The sequence below is a fragment of the Pogona vitticeps genome, chromosome 4, assembly GCF_051106095.1.
Source record: "Pogona vitticeps strain Pit_001003342236 chromosome 4, PviZW2.1, whole genome shotgun sequence".
In the NCBI taxonomy this organism is placed as follows: Eukaryota; Metazoa; Chordata; class Lepidosauria; order Squamata; family Agamidae; genus Pogona; species Pogona vitticeps.
The window spans coordinates 228,503,111-228,523,279 of NC_135786.1; the positions used below are offsets into that span (position 1 = coordinate 228,503,111).

The 20,169-nt window shown below is 45.1% G+C and overlaps 1 long non-coding RNA gene across 3 annotated transcripts in view; it reads left to right on the forward strand.

The window, feature by feature from the left end:
- Nucleotides 1-20,169, forward strand: part of LOC110085302 (uncharacterized) — a 164,582-nt gene that overhangs the window by 117,686 nt on the left and 26,727 nt on the right. For all 3 annotated transcript variants that reach the window (XR_012087007.2, XR_012087006.2, XR_012087005.2), the window contains one exon: nucleotides 17,248-17,455. This is a non-coding gene — a long non-coding RNA (uncharacterized LOC110085302). The remainder of the gene's footprint in view (nucleotides 1-17,247; nucleotides 17,456-20,169) is intronic.

Here is a 20,169-nt window from a genome sequence, read left to right on the forward strand (position 1 = left end):
GATACAGGTGGAGAGGTATGCATGGCGGACAAATTGATTCCAAACAGTTATAGTAGTATAGCAGAGATATACTAATCTTTGCTGACTTCTTGCCTGTTTCTGGGCCCAGCTGGAAATGCTGTTATTAACACTGCAAGCCCTAAATACTTTCCGTTGCCATTGGTAAAGGTAAAGATTCCCCTTGACAATTTTTGTCCAGTCGTGTTTGACTCTAGGGGGCAGTGCTCATCCCCGTTTCGAAGCCATAGAGCCAGCATTTTGTCCGAAGACAATCTTCCGTGGTCACATGGCCAGTGCGACTTAGACACGGAACGCTGTTACCTTCCCACCAAGGTGGTCCCTATTTATCTACTTGCATTTGCATGCTTTCGAACTGCTAGGTTGGCGGGAACTGGGCCAAGCGACGGGCGCTCACTCCGTCGCGTGGATTCGATCTTACGACTGCTGGTCTTCTGACCCTGCAGCACAGGCTTCTGCGGTTTAGCTCGCAGCGCCACCACGTCCCTAAAATCATCTTTAGAGGCTTTTCTTTGGACCTTTCTTTCCCATGGGATAAGGTGGTTGAAGACAAGGGCGTTTCAGTGATGGCATCTTGGTAGAGGATTGTAACCCATCCATCCTGAGATGCCAACCTAAAGTTTGCGTAGTGGCCTCTTTGATGCTGAGTGGGATGGGAAGAGCCCTGAGTGGGATGGGAAGAGCTTAAACTGGGGAGAGCCCTGCCTCTGGGACTTAACAGGCAGATTCCTGTGCTCCTCGGAATTACCTGCCACCATTTTAAGAAAGAAAACAGCTATGGGCTATCGCTCTGGGACCTTGAAAAGACAAGACAGGCAAACAAACAAGCAAGCAAGCGAAGCCTGTTTTTCTACCGAGTCTTGTGCCATTACTCAGTCAAGTGGGCCAGATTCAAGGGCACTCCAGTATAGGAGCCTCAGTGGGGATTGGTCACATATAGTCATTCATGGACAGCTGGGCAACCATGTGTGAAGCCCATCATGCTCAGAGTCTGGGTTCTCTGGAAGAAGAAGATTAGAGCATGAACTTCTTCTACCTAAGAATTATCCAACTCATCCTACTTCACTTGGTCTCATGGCTACAGGGAAAAGCACATCCTGTTTCAGACAATATAATCACAAAGGTGTTTGTAAACAAGCAAGTTAGGAACAAAGTCCTGATTGGTTGTTGTAGGTTTTCTGGGCTGTTTGGCCGTGTTCTGGAGGTTTTTCTTCCTAACGTTTCGCCAGTCTCTGTGGCCGGCATCTTCAGGGGACAGGAGTCAGAACTCTGTCTGTGTTCGAGCCTTTGAGAATAGAAAGTCCTGATTCTTGATAGAGAGGACCAGGACTTTTCCCCCCCAGTTGACCTAGAACTGGAAGTATCCCTGTTGGGCAAGTACCTAAAAGGCATTCTGAATATCCAGGTGGACCAACTTATGTATTACCCTAGCTTACCCCTCCAGTATCAGGTGGGGTATGCATCGAAATCAGCCTCTCACTGGCCACTCTGGGTCCTGCATGTCACTGCAGGCAGCTTATTTAGCCAGTCACATTTCCTGGCGACCATCTCTTTAGGGCAGTGGTTCCCAATTTTGGGTAACCCAGGTGTTCTTGGACTGCAACTTCCAGAAAAACCCAGCTGGCACACCTGGTGGTGAAGGCTTCTGGGAGTTGCAGTCGAAGAACACCTGAGTTATTCAAGGTTGACTGGTAAGCATGTGGGAGACTGTATCTCCCCCAAGAGGTCATGGAAGCCTGCCTTCTGGAGGTGGGGAGTCTCCCCAGTCAAGCCAACATCCTTACTGCATGATGAGAACTGAAATTCACAATGACTAAGATTTTCTGTTTCCTAATAACTTCATTCTTACTGGTACTGCTGTTCAGGTTCCTTGCATGATTGATTCTTGGCGACTGATTTTTATTCTGATGCTGCTTTAACTGTTCAGGATTTTCTAAGAGCTGGTTTTTGTTTTCAAAATTCAGGATTTTAATCTGCCCAGAGAAGTGTTTGTTGATGAGCAGTGCAAAAGTTTTCTAAGTTAAAATAAACGTACGGTTCTGAGTTATGGAGGAATGTGGCTATTTGGACGTAGAACTCTGGGTTGTAAAATGATCCCAAATTATGTGATAAAATTCTTGTCATGATGACATAGTGATATGAATCTGGAGAGGAAGTTTGACACAGCACAGAATTTTTGCTGACAACCAAAATACCTAGATTGCTATGGTCACACCTTGTTTTTAGCTGCCATGACTCATGGTTATGTAGATCTTTAGATCCTTCCAGTGCTTGGAAAGTTTACCTTATTTTTTAATTATTATACCTCCCAGAATCCATTGCTTGGATCTGATTCCAATTTTCACTTCTGCTTTGAAGATATCATGGATGGGATCCTGCTTGCTAACTACCAAAGATGCTGCTGCATGAGGAACCACACCAGAGCAATCAACTTTGGCATCTTTTAAAGCAAATAACACTCGCCATCCTTCTAATGAGTCCCTGGCACCTTGACCTAGGAGGAGTTGTGAACAGCGTTGCTTAGCTCAGACAGCTTTTTATAGGATGAATGTTAATTTACCTCTTAAATGCATAAAAACAGTCACTTCAAGCTTGTCTCCACAAGCAAATAAATGAGTGCATGATTTAGAACCAGGGCAGTCTCCAAATACAGTGGGGTCTTGACTTGAGAACTTAATCCGTATTGGAAGGCGGTTCTCAAGTCAAAAAGTTCTCAGGTCAAATCTGCATTTCCCATAGGTATGCATTGAAAACCATTTGATCCGTATCTGCTCTTTTCCGTCCGTAGAAACTAATGGGAAGCTGCTATTCCGCCTTCGACCACTAGAGGGGGATATTTTGTTTCTTTTTTTCTTAGGTCAAGAAAGGTTCAGGAGGAAGGCAGGGAAAATACAGTCCAGGCAGTACCAGGCAGTCCGAAGACTGTCTCCCAATCCACTCTCTAAATGCTGGGAGGAGTGAGGAAGCAGACAGGCACCCTTTTCACTGGCCAACAGTTAACTGAAAGTTCAAATTTTGCACTCTCCCTGCCTCCCACGTGGGTTTTTTTCAGTTCTTAACTCAAATCTAAGTACTTAAGTCAAGTCAATATTTTCCTATGAGAGCGGTTCTTAAGTCAAAATGTTCTTAACTCAAGCCGTTCTTAAGTCAAGACCCCACTGTATTACATAAATGATATAGATGTAAGACTTCCTTGCAAGCTGGTCTTAAATAGGACACAATATCAAATAGTGTAGATGACACTCAGACTCTCAGTCCTTGAAAAGCACACCGCAATGCAACAATTCAAACCAATTTCAAAATTTAGGATACTACTTTTATTAATTATTTGCAGCAATACAGTTGTTTCAATGTTCGGTTCTTGATCGGCAAAGAATACCTTCTGCTGTCTTGGTGGGCTTTTTTTTTTTTAAATTCAGTTGGTCAAAATTGCACCATTTCGATACTGATTTTTGGGCTCGGTTAGGGAAAGATTCGTTACCTAAATATGGATTTGTGTGCATACTTGTATTTATGAAAGCACTGCACATATTTAGGAAATGTGCACAAGACTGTGTTCTAGAAAAAGATACCATCTAATGAAATTCTGTCGACATCTGTATTATGTGTTGCGGGTGTGCCCATATATTGATGATTTCTGAAATGCTTTGAGCATAACTTGAAAATACAGCAAATAAAGAGACACGAATTCTTTAGAAACACTTTGCAAGTATGTTGACCTTGCATATGAGGTGGAAGAGCGTGCTCGCCCAGCTGCAGCACCTTCTGCTGTAAAATCAGGATTTTTGCTTGCATGGAGACTCTCCATGGAGACAAGAGGTGCTTCTTTTAGAGAAGTTGCTCCTCATGGAAACACAGTTACTGAAGTGGCAGGAGAGGGAAGCAGAGCTGTCCTGATCTCCTTCCTCCTTCCTTAATAAGTAGATACAGGGGGCTTTGCAGATTGACTAGGTTTTGCATGGCACAGTCATGCTCGTTTGTAGTCTGGCAATGTTTGGCATGCTGGAAAGCTATTGCATTGGGAAAGATACGTTGAGAAATTTGTTTTGGGCTTGCCCTGTACTCTTGGTCCTGCTCACTGCTGCAGGGAACCCCCTTGAGACCCTTCCTAAACTGTCATTTGTTCCCCAGCATGGCAGAAGTGACCTACTCCTGGGCTATGTGCCTTGTGAGCAGCTATGAAAGGTTTTGGTGATACAACGATCCACAGAGAGGGCAGGGAAGCATCATCTCCACATGGATCGAAGTGTTTTGTAGGCTGCTTTTGTTTATTTTGCTTTATTTTAATTTCCTGCGCTGTTTCCTCTGCCGTGCTGGTTCCTTCTGTTCTCTTGTTCCTCTCGTGCGCTCTTTAGCATCTTGTTTAAAACGGGATGCTTTCTCTGGATCATTTGCAAAAGGTGTCCTCAATAGGTGAGGTAGTGTCAAACAGGGACTTACAAAGAGGGTCAGCGTGTCAGTGTGTGTGTTTGTATGTGTGCCCTAGATTTCTCTGACCCTTCTCTCCCGGCCTGTGTGCGTGTCGGCATGATTAGCTAAGCTGTAATTCTCAGTAATCCTTGGGTCCACTCTCTTACAACTCCTCCAGCTGCTGTCCTTGGGTGACCAGTGCTGCTTCAAACTTATGAGACTTGGTTTTCTGTGCTGACCCATTGTAGCTGTAGCCCCACCAAACACAATTGGCTACCTGCCAGCCCCACTGGCAACAGATACTCCTGGCTCATCCCGGTAGCATGTAGTGAAAGCATCCGTTTGTCCTCGGATATGCCTGCTGGAGAGTACTTTTCATGGGAAGAGGAGAAGGGAAGCTTGGGAGTGGTTTTTGGCTCAGAAAGTGAAGTCTGGAAGTTATTGAGATGTATTTTCCCCATCCCCTTAAGGGCAGAGCAGGGTGTGAAGCCCCAAAACTCGTTTCTGCTCTTTGATCTACATGAGCGTAGCAGCCCAGTGCAGTGGCATGCGGTTTTTCCTCTACCAGATCCTCTTTTGAAGATGGGCTGAAATGTGGTTATGTGTGTACAGCTTCGCAGGCGTTTTATGAGCACGATGGTACTTTTCTTGGGTTTTACCCTACATGCTGATACCTTGCAGATCCAGAATACTAATTAAAAGAAGTTGTCTGCAACTTTTGTTGTCAGCAAGAAATGTCCGCTCTTGAACTCTGTGCCCAGAACGTCCGAGCTTTATCACCAAGAATTGCAGGTTGTCTGTGGCATTTCTGGAGGCTATAGTGTCTCCTTGACTTTTAGGAACAGAAAACAAATGGGTTTATATTGAGCCAGATCCTTAATCCATCTAGCTCAGGGTTGTCAGTTCTGAGTGGTACCAACAGTTTACAGTTTTGGGTAGGATTTTCTTCCTAACCTTATTGGGAAATCTCTGCTATTCTGTGGTGGTCTCCCATCCCAAGTTGTAACCAGGCTTGATCTTGCTTAGCTTTCAGTATTTGAGAAGACCAGTTATGTTCAGAGCAACATAGAGTTGGTGTTGATTTTGTGCATAGTGTGTCTAGGACTGTGATGCTTTTTTTTTTTTTTTTTTTTGCTGCATCCCAGAGATGCAGTTTTACAGTGAATGGAAGTATTTTGAAGGCATGTACAGTATCCTGTTCTGCCTGACACTACTGATCAATGTGGAAAAGCCACATTGGCTGCACCAGTGTGCCTTTCCCAGGTATTTGATTTCTTGAGTGAGGCATGCCAGAGCTTAAGAACATAGGGACTTAGCTCAATAATGTGAATGCCAACTCAAAGTTACTATGAAAGGTCTAAGATGGTGGTTCCTAACCTTTTTTCAAGTTGCGACACCCTTTTATAATAGCCAAGTAACCTACGACACCCCCACTATATTTGCATATAGTAGCTTTCATTGTCATTGTCCCCCTTGATTCTGCTGCTGCTTGCTCTCCTACTGCTCGTGATTGATTGATTGGTTTATTTAATCGACTTGTATGCCACTCACACTCTGAAAGAGTCTCTTGCTAGCCACTCCGCTGCCACCAGTTCAAAACTGGGGAGAGAACAGGCTCGGGGAGGTTAAAAATAGGGAGAAGAGAAGGCAAAATACTTCAAAGATGGAACAGGCGATGGAAGGCCATTTCAGTCCTTGTTGTCAGTTTTTCCTCCCTTCTTTTTCCTTTGCCTCCCTATTCTCTAGGTTCTTAGGAAATGACACATCGTAGTTAAAATCCCTTTCTTGTGGAAGCAGCAACAGTTATATCTTCACACTGGCATTTCTCTCTTTTTTTAAAAGTAAAAATTAGTCCTGGTCCTCCCTTCTCAGGCAGTAGAGGCTTCTCCCCCCCCCCCGGCCTGTTTCTCATTCATTAAACATACGCACTCACTTTGACACCTGGTTCCGAAAGGTAAAGGAAGAAATTATTTGACAAGGGCTACAACTCCTATAAGGTAGCCCACAAACCCTCCGCAGAACACATCACAACCCCCTTGGGGGGGGTCATGACCCTCAGGTTGCATGTAGGTCTTCATGGGGATTGTTCAGTAGTGGAAAACTCCCTCTCACATGCTCTCAGGATCAGTTTTCATTAATATTTATTATGGCCTAAATCCAGATGCCGTTCCTAGCTAGAATAGACCCAGTAAATCAATAGCTGTATGGTTAAGCCAGCATTTAGCCAAATCCTACTGATTCTATGGTTCTGCTCTGGTTGAGATCAGTAACTGGATTTAGGTCTGGATTTTCATCCTAGTCTTCCTTCAAGGTAGAGTAGCATCCATTGTTTTATCTCATCTTCTGTTCTTACAACAAACCCTGTGAGATAAGCTTACAGAAATACAGTGGTGCCTCGCTTAGCGATCGCTCCGCTGAGCGATGAAATTGCTTTGCGATGGACTTTTGGCCATCGCTGGAGCGATCACTTAGCGATGTCCCCTATGGCTAAAATTCGCTTTGCGATGATCGCGGGGAAGCGATCATGGCAAAGCAAACTTTTTTAAACAGCTGATCGGCGGTTCCAAAATGGCTGCCTCAAAAACAAAATGGCCGCTGCTGTTTTGCCTCACTTTAGAGGCACCCAAAATGGCTGCCGCTATGGAGGAATTTCGCTTTAAGGTAAGTTTTTAGCCCATAGGAACATATTAAACGTGTTTTAATACGTTCCTATGGGCTTTTTAATATCGCTTAGCGATTAAATCACTTAGCGATGTTTTTTTCCGGAACAGATTAACATCAGTAAGTGAGGCACCACTGTACTGTCTATGTTGAGGTTGTTCTGTAAGTTTCAAGGCTGCCCAAGGCTCTGAACCTAGACCTTGCTGGTTATTGTTGTTGTTACGTGCCATTAAATCGCTTCTGACTTATAGCGGCCCCATGATTTAAGAGACTTTAGGAATAGAGATGGGCATGAACAGCCAAATCGATGGTTTGTGCCGGGTCATTTATTGGTCAAACAGTTTGGCATTTCAAAAACCTGCCTCCTCCAGTGCGTTCCCACTCAGAAAGAGCACATGGAGGAGGCGGACCAGAGAAGCCAGGCGGCTGCCACTCAGTGGGCGCCTACCAGAGGAGGCAGGGCTTTGAAGCACCGCAAACAGAGGAGGCAGGGCTTTGAAGCACCGCAAACCAGAGGAGGCAGGGCTTTGAAGCACTGCAAACCTGTTTGGCTGATCGATGAACCAGCATGAACTACCGAACTGCGCCCATCTCCACTTAGGAGTATATCTTTTATACTGGAAGTGAGGAATGTAGAAAAGCCTGGAAACTATCCAGTGGCCAGCTGAGGAAACCTGGAGTGCTCGATTTGGCCGCAGGGCCTAAGACTTCCCATCTTCGATTTAACTCACGAGGAAATTTCAGTGGAAGCCCTTCTTCAGAGTCTTTCCCAGATTCCTTTGTTCCTCCCCTTTCCCCTTCTTGGCACTGTCTTTTCCAGAATGGACCTTAACGTGCCTTGCTGATTTCTGCTTCTGTTCTTTTGCCAGATGTTACACCCTGCTTGGCAGGGGTAGCTCTAGCTCTATCAATAGCCGGTTTGTTTTGCTTCCCCCTTGGAAGATCCCTGATCTAAGGTGGGGGGGACGTGACAGCCCCCCCAGAATCTGATGAAAGTGAGCCGTGATGCAGTTACTGCCAAGATAGTGCTGATAGTGGACTTCGTAGGAATTCTGTTTTCCTTTTTTCTGCTTCTCAGCTAGCTTAGTTCAACATATGGCTCTCGTGTCCCAGTTCTCAGAAAAGCAGCGCGGGAGTAATTGGAGTCTTCGCGGACTTATTTGCACAGAGATATCTCTGAGGGAGGTACCGCGGCAGGAAAAACAAATACATTATTCATTTGAACATTCGATCCCAAGTCATTACCTCGATATTTTTTCCTATTTATATTTCTCTGTGATTGTGTGGATGGGGGTCTATTTTCGGCATGCCAGCTACCCAAGCTTTTAAACCTGACGTTGTGATGTCCGAAAGGAGGCAGCTTCTGACCTAGACAGGTTTACGTCTGTTTTGTGATTCAGAGGAAAGAAAACATCTTGATAAAGTGCATTAGAGTGTTGTCTTTGCAAAGCAGAAATAAATGATAGCTTTGATAGAGCTGTGGAAGGATGACACACTGGAATATAGGAAGGAAGCTGCTATACTCTGAGTCAGACTTAAGAGAGAGGGAAAGTTACTGTTTTGGATATAAAAATTGGCCGTATTGGCCATGCTTTCTGTGAGATTCTGGGAGATCTAATTTTAAAAAGAAGCTTATCTTGTTTCTAGTGACTCATTTAGACCAGTATTGTCTAAGCCAGAGAACCTACTCTGAGCAGGTGCTTTTCTATTGAATTATGAACCTTTTGTCATCTATACATTGATGTGTACCGGAGCTACGTAGAGAGATCAGTAGATTGGAGCACCTGGCCGTGGAGCCAGGGATCTGGCATCCTGTGCTCCATTTTCTTTCCCCGAGAAGAACCAGGCCGTATAGCTTTGGTCAAGCTGCACAGTCACTAGCAGAAAGGAATGGTAAACCACTTTTAAATACTTTATACCTAGAAAACTCTGGCGGTAGAAGGGATGTCATAAGTCAGAACCAATTTGTCATTACTAATTTAGTTAGTAATTATGAATGCCTCTCAGTTATTTGAGAGCCGCCACAACGAAAAAGCCTGGCCCTAAGATTCAGAGCTTGGACAAGTTCTTCTAGACTTGTTGTTTAGTTGTTTAGTCATGTCCGACTCTTCGTGACCCCACGGACCAGAGCACGCCAGGCCCTCCTGTCTTCCACTGCCTCCCGGAATTGGGTCAGATTCATGTTGGTCACTTTGATGACATTGTCCAACCATCTTGTCCTCTGTCGTCCCCTTCTCCTCCTGCCTTCACACTTTCCCAACATGAAGGTCTTTTCCAAGGAGTCTTCTCATGAGATGGCCAAAGTATTGGAGCCTCAGCTTCAGGATCCGTCCTTCCAGTGAGCACTCAGGGTTGATTTCCTTCAGAATGGATAGGTTTGTTCTCCTTGCAGTCCAGGGGATTCTCAAGAGCCTCCTCCAGCACCACAAGAGGAGTCTTCTGGACTACGACTCCCCAGATCCCCTAACCAACATGACCACTAGTTGTAGTCCAGGAGATTTTTTTCCAAGCTTGGACTGGCCTAAAATTAGTTTGGGAAAACAGAACACATGCCAGAAGAGCTGTGATTTTGTGTGGAATGATTTGGGAGCTTTTTTTTCCCCGGTGCCGGTGTCAACCTCCTGAACTAAGTATATGTATGCGCAGAGGCACCCTTTTCGGCAGAAGCAGTGTGTGTTCCCTGGGCTTGCAGTTTGTCCCTCTCTGGCCTGACATAATTGAGTGTGTGTTCTTCCCAGTTCACCTCTACTTTCACTCCCCATCTGTAGAGCTCATGATTTCTTTTTCTTTCCATATGTGCCTAAGGAAGTAGATTGGGATCCATGGAAACGTACACTGAAATACATCTGTTACTTCTCGTTTTTGTACTCCCCGAAACAGACTAACATGGCTACCTCTTTGAAAAGTTTGGTTCCCCTTTGTTTTTAGACAAGAAGCCCTGGGGTGGCAAAAGGGATGCTGGGTTTTCTTTCCTTCTTGAAGTGCCAAGCTCGTTGGTGGTGTCATGATTACTATTTATTCATTTATTTGTTACCCGTATACCTTCTCTTTCCTTTGAAGAAAATGTGGCTCCCCCCCTGCCTTTATTCTCAAAGCAGTCTTGTGGGGTAGGATAGTTTGAGAGACTGTGAATGGCCCAAGATGGCAGAGTGAATCTTATAGTGACCTAGGGATTTATAATCCAGGTTTTTCAGCATCTTAGCCCAGTACTCTAAACTCCTATGCCACTCTGGCTTCCTAGCATGGATATTCCAGAGATGGTCAGCGGGGAGGAGAATAGTATGGAAAAATTCAGGACAGGAAGGTGTAGAAAAGACCCTCGGACCTCTGTTAACTTTGCTTAGATCACTTCGCTCGGTGGTTTAGGCATCTGGCCACGGAGCCTAACATGGGGAGTTCAGTTTCCCACTGTTGCTCTTTGACAAGGGCTGGATTTGATGATCCATAGGATCCCTTCCAGCTCTGCAGTTCGAAGATTATTATTACATCTAAGATTATTTTCTATTGATGTGTCCGTACCTTCATTGCAAACCTTAAGAAATTAAAGCGATGGTCTTATAGTTACTGCATTCCATGGCATCTCCTTTCTTAGGGACTGGAATGTATATTGAGTGGAAGACCAACTATGAGATACGTAGACTGATGCTCGGAACTTGAGGGCATCAGTAAGCTTGAGTTAATAAGAGCTGAACAGAGCAGTTGGGGGCAGGACATTTTGGAGATCATTCATTCATAGGGTTGCCGTCATCATCATCTAAAGAACCTAAGCCACTGAGCAATCCAGTAAGTTGGAGGCAACTTAATAGCACTAACAACAAAATATTATTTGTTATTTTTTTTCTCTATGCACTATTATTGTTTCCCATCTGGGGTACAGGATGGTGAATAACCTATTAAAAGGGAACCAAATTTGAGGAACGTCACTGCGTCACTTTCTTGGGCTCCATAATCACTGCAGATGGAGACAGCAGCCACGAAATTAAAAGACGCCTGCTTCTTGGGAGGAAAGCGATGACAAACCTTGACAGCATCTTAAAAAGCAGAGATATCACCTTGCCAACAAAAGTCCGAATAGTCAAAGCTATGGTTTTTCCTGTAGTGATGTATGGAAGTGAGAGCTGGACCATGAAGAAAGCTGACCGCCGAAGAATTGATGCCTTTGAATTGTGGTGCTGGAGGAGACTCTTGAGAGTCCCCTGGACTTCAAGGAGAACAAACCTATCAATTCAGAATTAAATCAACCCTGAGTGCTCCCTGGAAGGACAGATCCTGAAGCTGAGGCTCCAATACTTTGGCCATCTCATGAGAAGAGAAGACTCCCTGGAAAAGACCCTGATGTTGGGAAAGTGTGAAGGCAGGAGGAGAAGGGGACGACCGAGGATGAGATGGTTGGACAGTGTCATCGAAGCAACCAACATGAATTTGACACAACTCCGGGAGGTGGTGGAAGACAGGAGGGCCTGGCGTGCTCTGGTCCATGGGGTCACGAAGAGTCGGACACGACTAAACCACTAAACGAACGAACTGCGTGTATGTTGTGCATAATTTTTTTTTTGTCTTACGTCTTCCAGATAGGAAGAAAGGCAGGCAGGAAGACCTTCCCTTTTTTTTCCAACTCCGGTGAGGTGTGTATTTGTGTTCGTGAAATCACCAGGCGCAGAGCCACCGCTGTTTGTCAATGACACGTTTTTCCCTGGAGCAGCCCCAGCAAGAGGAGCTGCGCCTCCTCATCCTGCCAGTGTTTCTGCCTCCATTTGCAGGGAGTACTGGGTGAAGGGTCAAAGCTCTTAGATTTGATATTGTGGTAAGATGTTCCACCTCAGTTGAATGGATGAGGGCTGCTGGCAGGGGTGTGTTTTCCTTACATGGGGAAAGAAATTGAGAAAGGACACTCAATGAAAGGCATCATGTTTTTCATTTGCCATGAAAGAGCACAGATGGGGCGGGGGGGGGGGGGAGAAAGTGCACCGGTTGGTCTGAAACTTGAGCCAGTGTGCTCCACGTGAAGCACGTTCCATTCTGGCTTCTGCAGCTCTCTCTCTCTCCTCCAAAGGGACAGCTTCAGAACACAGTGTGTAAACTCCATTCTTACTGACAATTCTCAAAATAGCTGTCAGTGCGTGTGGTTTTTTTTCCCTTAAAAAGAAAAAGAATGCATCGCATAGGTGTCTGCTGTGTATCAGCTTGTGTACATCATGCAAATTAACGGAAAGCATTCTACATTAAAGATAAAGGTAAAGGTTCCCCTTGACAAATGTCCAGGCGTGTCTGATTCTAGGGCGCGGTGCTTATCCCCGTCTCCAAGCCGTAGAGCCAGCGTTTGGTCACGTGGCCAGCACGACTAGACACGGAATGCCGTTACCTTCCCACCGTGGTGGTACCTATTTATCTACTCGCATTTTTCCATGCTTTTGAACTGCTAGGTTGGCAGGACCTGGGACAAGCGATGGGAGTGCGGATTCGATCTTACGACGGCTGGTCTTCTGACCTTGCAGCACAGAGGCTTCTGTGGTTTAACCTGCAGCGCCAACAAATCCCTTAGAGATGTGGGTATTCGTATTCACATATGGATGTGACTATCCCCATGCAGCTTCCCCCCATGCAGGGAGACTCATCCTGCCTCCCCCAGCCTGGAGTGGCTAGTCGAGTGGGAAGAAAGCAGCACTCCAGGAGCAATAGTAAGGATGAGCAAGAGCACCGCCGCAGTAGGACACATTGTTAAATCCAGATGCGCAGGATATTCGTATACGAACTGAAGATGTAAAACCTCTATGGGTCAGACCACTACCTATTTAGTCAGAAATCCTATTTCTTACAGAGATGAACTGCTCTCCTGGGAATTTGGGTTCATGATTGGCAGACCCAAGAGAGAAGGCCTTTTTCATGGAGGCTCCGTTACTATGTTGTTCCCCAGGGTATGCACAGGACTCCCTCCCTCACATGACTCTTGAAGATCTCTTTGCTCCAGGCTGCTTTTAAAGGGAGGCAAGCCGTTCTTGTTCAGTTTGATAGTTATGGCTGTAGCTATTTTAAATGTTTTAGTGTTATTTTACTGTACTTGTCTTTTATATTGTTTTAACTTCTCAATCTGTAGGCTGCCTTTGGGTTTGCCTTAAAAGGAGGTACAGAAACAATGAAAAGAGTGGAAAAATAAAATATTTCCCTTTCTTGTTGTCCGGCAGCTGGTGTTCAGTGACCTAGGGCCTCTGAGCAAGGGGTTCCTTAGAACCAACATGAGAATGCATATGATGCCTTGTTTTCTCTATTTACTCCACGGCAAGCAAAGAGAGATTATGAACAAACGGGATTTTGTGAGAGATGGAGCTTGAAAAGTTACTCTTAAAGTAATTTATTACAGTTTTAAGTATCTTTCCTTAAATTTGTTGCAGTTTTGAATGTTGGTTAAATTCATCAGACTGCACAGTAGGAAGTGCAGGGATTCACAGAGCAGAATAGCTTTAAGTCCCCCAGAGTACTGTTCCCCCTTTTCTCATCAACTGGCACTTACAGTCTCAATAATTCACTCTTGAGACTTTAGTGGTAGGAAGAGTTTAAAACCGTTTTCTTTACTTACAGTTCTTAACAGATCAAACAGCAAACATGAGTTTCAGCAAGAGGTCTCAATAGAGGTCTCAGGAAAGGGGAAGAATCAGCAGAGAGGTGAGGCTCTCTTTGAAATCAGAGGCGGCGGGGGGGAACAATTGGTTAGTACTGGATAGATTGACAGCCACCCCAGCCCAGAAAGGCTCCTCCCAGCCAAACCTGCTAGAGGCAGCAACTCAGGTTGTGAAACTCCAGCAATATCTGAATATCATTGTGGTTGCCTTTTTTTTAAAGTAACGTTTTCTTGCTATTGTAAAATGATACAAGTTCCTGACTGGTGGTAGAGATCATACCTGAGCAGGCCATTCCCCTACACCTGCACACACTGTTTCATTGCAAAAGACATAACTTAGTTATCCTTCCATTATTTCAGAAAGGACTGAATGAGGAATGTCATTTTTACTACATGTTTTGTGCCGTCTTTAAGGATGTGACTCTCTACACCTGTTATCCTGGCGGCAGTCTTGCAAGGCTGGTGATTCACAGGGGTGGTGTCCCACCCAGGGCCATGGGGTGAACTTTGTCATTTAGGACAGGTTTGTGCCTGCTTTTTTTTCAGACTAATCCAACCCTGGAACCATTGACTGCGCTGGCTTTCAGTGTGCACTTTGTGTTAGTGCATCTCCGTGCAGCGGCTGAGGTTTCCTGGAAAGAGTTCCTTTTAGCGCGTATCAGAATAAGTGGTTACCATCGTCCAGAGAGTCTCTGTCGTTTTGCACCATGCACGGTGCGAGCGGCTCTTGCCTAGAGACAAGATATAGTGTCCTCTGCGGTCTGGTGGTTTTGCTGTATCTCTGCGAGTCGTTGGGTGAATCTGTTGCACCCGGTGCAGAAGCATGAGTGAAATTTACCCAGTGCATCATCCAGAGATGCAATGGGAGGTGTCTCCCAGGCAAGACCTGAAGTGCATAGTTTTGAAACCGTTACACAGGAAATAGGAAAAGCAAAGCAAAGCAAAAGCAAAGCGTGCTGCTTATATACTGCCCCGTGGTGTTTCAAGCACACTCTGGGCAGTTTACAAGTTAGTTATTCAGGCTACACATTGCGCCCCCCCCCCCAGCGAGCTGGGTACTCATTTTACCAACCTCGGAAGGATAGAAGGCCAAGTCAACCTTGAGCCGGTACCTGGGATTGAACCCCAGGTCAGGAGAACATTTTTGGCTGCAGTACAGCGGTTTAACCACTGCACCGTGAGGCTCATGACCAAAGAAGCTGCTTAATCAGACAGTTAGTCCATCTCTCCCTGTAATGCCAGCACTGACTGGTATCATCTCTAGGGTTTCAGGAAAGATCCTTCTCCAGCTCTAATAGCAGATCTCAGGGATAGAACCCGTGATCTTCTGCATGGAAAGCACAAGATCTACCACTGAGCCATGCCCTTTACCCCTACTCCCATACCACCTCCTTTTATACCACCTGTGATGAGACTTTGGCATCCCTTAGCAATAGCAGCTTAGTCGCGCAGAGCCTTTGCAGATGAAACAGAAAAGAGAGGAGTATATTTGCAAGCAGCAGGTGCTGCGCTGGAAGATGCTATCTCATTTCCTTTAGGAAATGGGAATGCCCAGAATTGCAGCAGTCATTCTGCAAAGATTAGTGGGCTAATGGTCCAGACAGAGACTTTGAGATAGTTCACACATGCACTTATTTATTTTATTTATTCTTCTATGCCGCCCATCTAGACGATGTCTGCTCTGGGTGGCTCCCAGCAAATAGAATAAAAACAATTGAAAAATAACAGCAATGTCTCAAAGATAAACAGTCATTCAAGATGGAGGAAAAAGAATAGTGGTGGCCTGCTTTTGGACTACTCCAAATTGCCTCTAGTTACCAAGTTGCCACTTATACTCCTTATCACATACCAAGTCACATGACTGCTAGATAATAAATACAGGCAGTGACTCCTATAATCATCATCATCATGTGTTGTCAAATCAATTCAGACTTACTATGATCCTTTCCAGGCTTTTCCAGAATCCTTCTGTGCAGCTATCCCATGACTACAAAGGCTGGCTGTTCTCCCAGGAAGCACAGTGGGGGGATCAAACTCCCAAACGCGGCTTCCACAGCCAGATATCCAAACCACTGAGCTATCCAGCCAGTTTCTGCATGTGATTGTTGTTGTTATGCGTCATCAAGTTGCTTCTCACTCTTGGTGACCAAATTAGAGTTTAGGGAGTAAACCTACCCTCTCCACTTAACATCCCCACTCCCCACCCGTCCTATGAGTTTCTTTGTCTGGGTAGGGATTTGAACCCAGGTCTCTTGAGTATTTATCCACCACTTTATGTGCCATCCGAAGGGGAACCATGCTCCAGAAATACACTGTTCCTGTATATCAAAGTGCAGGGTGTGCCTCGCTTTCACCCTCAAGCTCCCCATATGTAGGATGCTTTAAAAAGTGTGTGTGTGGGGGGGTGACTTTCACTCTCCCCCAGATTTGGCTGTTAAGCACCTGTGATCCATACCTTCGGTGAGTTTCAGATTTAATTTGCAACCAGGATCCGAGGGTCTGCGAAAGCTAGTAGGAGCCTCTTGTGGGGTTGCATGTGACCAGTGCATTGTCTATGATCTGTTCAGGTTTTCTGATGACTTTGCGGAGAGCAAGTCCGCAAACACAGGGACTGATGTTCTTCTGGCCCTGGCATTTCATTAGCCATCCAAAGATCGGGCTACAGTACAGTGGTGCAGTACAGTGGTGCCTCGCTTAATGAGCGCACCGTTTAACGACGAATCCGCATAGCGATCTGTTTTTTCAGATCACTAATGCGATCGCATTGCAATGTTTTCAATAGCAAAACATCGCATTGCGATGATTGGTAAGTGTTTCGCTTACCAATCTTCGCATTGCAATGTTTTTTTTTAAACAGCTGATCGGCGGTTCCAAAATAGCCGCAGGACGCCCAAAATGGCCGCCGCAACCATTTTCGCGCCCTGCCCTCGCTTACCGATGGCGCAAAAATGGTGGCGCTATGGAGGAACTTCGCTGAACGTTTAGTTTGGGGCCGCATAGGAACGCATTAAACTTCGTTTTTTGATCCATTTAGCGATGTTTTTGCATAGCGACGATTAATCCGGAACGGATTAACGTTGCTATGCGGGGCACCACTGTATCTTGAGAATTTGTTGGATGGAGAAAGTGCATACTAAAGCGAAGGAAGAAAAGACCGAGAAATCAGAAATTACAGAAAGCTAGAATGCAGTGGAAGACAGGAGGGCCTGGCATGCTCTGGTCCATGGGGCCACAAAGAGGAGTCGGACACGACTTAATGACCAAACAACAACAACAACAACAAGAATGCTTCAGTGACATATTGAGCAGAAAGAAGAAGCAGTCCATTTGAATGACTGTTTCATTTAGCAAATGAAAATTTAGTCCTTGAACTCTGGTAATAGCATGGTGGCCGAAGCCAGATGCTAATTGCCAACTGGAATTCCAGGACAACCAATGTTGTTTCTCATATGATAATTCTTAAGTTGCACTGAATTTGTATACAAACATATGATCCATTTTGTTTCTTGTGTCAGTAAGCATGAACACTTTCTTCTTTGCAGCTGAGAAATACCGTTTGGCAATGAAATGATTCCAAGATGCAGAGGAGGGGAGAAAATGGAATCCTGTCCTAGAGAAACGGTGGAAAACTAAACAAGGGCTGCAGAAAGAGGAAAGGAAGGAAGAATGTCTAAATGCTATCAAGACTGAGCAAAAGATCTTGCAAGGTGGAACATGAACATTTTGGAGGCCAGGAAGAGACACCAGGGAGTGAGTATTTTTCTTGCAGATAAGAAGCTTGACTATTTCCTTGCCATTTCCAAAGAGAGATAGGGCCTCCGTAGTAGCTCCTCTGGAAATTTAGATGTATTTCTTTCATTAGCTGTAGGCCTGTATTTGTCATGTATTTTTCCTTTGCTTTTCCTTTGAGGAGTTAAAGGCGTGTGCCTATTCTGATGATAACCCTGTGATCCAGGTTAGACTTAAAGAATGCTTTGGGGTGAAGAACTACTGGTGAGTTTTAAAAGCAGTCTGGAAAAATTTGGAGTGTGGGCCTCCTGAATCCCAGCCTGGTTACTATTCCACTCCATTTCTCTGTGAGTTGAATATCTCACAGTGAGAAGGCAGTCAGTTATTGGATCTCATATTTGATCTAGTTCAGTAGTCCCCAAATGTTCTTGGATTACAACTCCCAGAGAGCCTGGCCAGAACAGCTAGCGGTGAAGGCTTCTGGGAGTTTTAGTCCAAGAACATCTGGGGACTCAAGGTTGGGAACCACTGTTCTAGTTCTTGAGGCCAGACATAGTAGATCTGGGTCCCATCATCCAACCAGGAATTCTGAAAGTCTGGAACCTAAATTGCTGCATTATTGACCCGATAGCTCTCCTTACCCATTTTGGGGCAAAGCTGTGCTAGAACCTTCACCCCATCCGTACTGCTCTTCTGATGTTAAGACTCATCCTTTGTGTGAAGATTGAACGGGTGTCTTTTACAAGGGGCAACGTTTGAAAAGGAGAATCCACACACCTGTGGTCTGAAGCAATATGATTTGCTTCCAGTTGGATTGCACAAGGTTGCTTGTCATGTCCAACAAAGGTGTGGTCCTCCAGGTGTTGTTGGACTACAACTCCCATAAGGCATAGCTGACAAGGCCAGTGGGCGGGGGGGGGGAGGAATTCAACAGCATTGGGAGGCTCACACATTCCCTATCTGTATTTCACAGTAAATCTAATGGACCATTTGCTTTACCTTCACTCTCTGAATAGCTGCAGAACTTGGCATTTGTGACACAGGGCTTTGTGACTTGGTAAAAAGCAGCATCGCTGGGTGTGTGTGGCTTTGCCCTACGTGACTTAACATACAGCTGTGTTGTATCTGCAGTTCTCCATAGCCTCCGTTAGCTGTTGAAGATCAGGTTGCCCGTGATCCCAAAGCATTTTGCACTGCAAAGTCCTCCCTGTTGTGAAGCTTAAAGTGCAGCCATGTAGCTCAAAGGTTAATGGGTTCACATGTTGTCCATCAAAGAAACAGCCCGTCATGGCAGATCATAGCAAATGGTTCTGTGCTGAAGCCATTGAGCAGTTAATAGCTTTTGGTGTCTGTAAGGAAGTACAGTAAGTGCTTTCTGTATGGACTGAGGCTACTGGGCAGATGGAGCACAGTAGAAAACTCAACTACTTTGGTATGGAGGGGAAGAGATCAAAATAGAACAACTCCAGCTATCTGTGCAGGTTTTCTGATGACTGCAGATACTCCTTCTCTGCTTCCTTTTTACCTGCATGTTAGATACAGGATCAAAATGTGGAAGAAAATACATATTTCTTGATCAATACTCTCTCTCTCTCTCTCTCTCTCTCTCTCTCTCTCTCTCTCTCTCTCTGTGTGTGTGTGTGTGTGTGTGTGTGTGTGTGTGTGTAAAATTCAGCCAGCATCATTACTACATGCCTTGGGTTGAATTCCTTTAAACGTTTGTCCTAATCAATTTTGATTTTTGTTCAGCAGCATCTGATGGATAACATTTGCCCTCTTGTGTTAATATGAACACATCTACAGTCGTTGTTTTACTATGTTGTGAACCACCCAGAGTGGCCTTGGTAGCCAGATGGGTAGTATAGAAATTGAATGAATGAATTTCAGCAAATACACAGAGGCAGTGCTCTGGAATTTCCTATACTATTTCTGTCATTCCAGACAGGGTGGGTTATAAACTGCTGGATAGCTCAGTGGTTTAGGTATCTGACTGCAGAGCCAGAGGTTGGGAGTTCAATTCCCCACTGTGCCTTCTTGATAGGGGCTGGACTTGATGATCCATAGGGTCCCTTCCAGCTCTGCAGTTCTAAGATGATGATGAAGGTGTGTTATTCTTCAGCAGTAATCAGTTCTAGTGTCCCTACCAGCTGGAGAAGAGGGGGCGGGGTAAATAGATGTGTTAACGACAGAGGGGGAGTAGTGAACCAATATTCTAGATTTCTCTGTTCAGCCTATACAGCTAGGAAAACTCAGTCTAAATAGAATGATTTTGGTAAAATGAACCTTGTTTTCAAAATGTGCCTCTTTAGATTGTTTTGGCTTGTTGGCTTGATCTAGCAGGGATCTTTTTTATGTTCTTAATATTTCAGTTGACTGGTTGGGAGCAGGGACAACAGGGAAAGGGAAATAGACATTTAAAGTGTGACTTGATTCCATGGGGCCACCTAAGTTTTGTTGCCACTCAAGGTAGGAAGCGAGAAGAAATGGACCAGGCAATAGTAGCAGGTGAGACGTCTAGCAATGGCACCATCACCTGATACTACCCGAAAATTTCTCAGGTTACCTCTCTTATAGAGGCCTCGGGATCAAACCTTCCTGTGTTAGTGGAGGAGGAGAGAAACTGCTGCTCCTCGCGATGGGGTAGCCTTCTCCTAGAAATCCAACTTTGTGATGGCATGCAATACTGGTCCAGTAGAATGCTTGGCTCCTCTGCCCCACCATTGCCTCTTGGAAAT